Genomic DNA, 1,027 nt, shown 5'->3' on the forward strand with positions numbered 1-1,027 from the left:
TATTATTTACATGATACTAAGGTTAGGACACATTTCACAGGGATCACTCACAAATATGGACAAATTATTCAGAGAAATCCAGGTGGTTTATATATTCTTGGTCACAGGGCATGACACCGAGCAGAACATTTCTAGTTTCCCTTGCAGCTAGATGTGGTTAAGTGACTAAATTTGGGCCAACAGGATGTGAACAGAAGTGATGTGTACAGCTTCCACATTTTTCCTTAAAGCCAAGGTTCCTTGCTCTGGACATTTACTTTCCCATTCCCAGGCTGGAATATAAACATGGAGGGAGCCAATTTCCACCACATGGATGAAAACAACACCCAGCGAGATGGTGAAGCAAGGAGATAGAAGAAACGTGGGTCTCTGAATGAAACCTGGGCCTCTGCTCACATGGAGCAGAACTAGCAGGCCAGCCTTGGACCTCCTACCCCGCACTTATAAGAGAAAAAGAAACTTCTATCTTATTTAAGTTACTGTATTTTGGGACCTCTTTACAACAGCAGCTTGGCTTGTGCCTTGACTAATAAAGCCATTGTTATTCTTCATGTATTTCCTTTAGACGTCAGTGGAACAGATAGGCATGACACTGAAAATGGAACTGTGCGTATGTGACATTGTCTATGAGAAGACTGGCTGCTTCCAAAGCCTAGAAATTTCATTTTCTCAGTGCCTAGGAGTAATAAGGCCCTGAGAGATTGGGACAAGTTGCCTAAAAAGTACAAGAGACCAAAATAGACACCAGAATGCAAATGTATTAATTTACCTGGAGAAATAAAACAGCAAAACCCCTGTGAGTGTAATCAGTACATACTCTCTCCTGTAATGAAGCTACATAGGAAACTAAGCCTTGCTCGCAAGCCATTTCAGTGATTTGTCAGAAATATTTGAAGTTCATGTGGTCAACCCATCTTCTCCCTCAAGGTAGACCTACGCTGGAATTAGAAGATTGCTTCATGAGCATGAAATCAAATCAAGGGGAAACAGACAAATCAAATGTTTAGTGAATGTCCTGTCACTTGTG

At 41.4% G+C, this 1,027-nt stretch overlaps 1 long non-coding RNA gene across 1 annotated transcript in view; it reads left to right on the forward strand.

Annotated features, from left to right (window-relative positions):
- The window catches only part of LOC103592261, a 12,264-nt gene extending 11,715 nt beyond the window's left edge, over positions 1–549 (forward strand). The window contains exon 4 of the long non-coding RNA XR_550653.1: positions 272–549. This is a non-coding gene — a long non-coding RNA (uncharacterized LOC103592261). The remainder of the gene's footprint in view (positions 1–271) is intronic.
- The last annotated feature ends 478 nt before the right edge of the window (positions 550–1,027 follow it).

The sequence above is a fragment of the Galeopterus variegatus genome, unplaced genomic scaffold (assembly GCF_000696425.1).
Source record: "Galeopterus variegatus unplaced genomic scaffold, G_variegatus-3.0.2 Scaffold1117, whole genome shotgun sequence".
NCBI classification, from domain to species: Eukaryota; Metazoa; Chordata; class Mammalia; order Dermoptera; family Cynocephalidae; genus Galeopterus; species Galeopterus variegatus.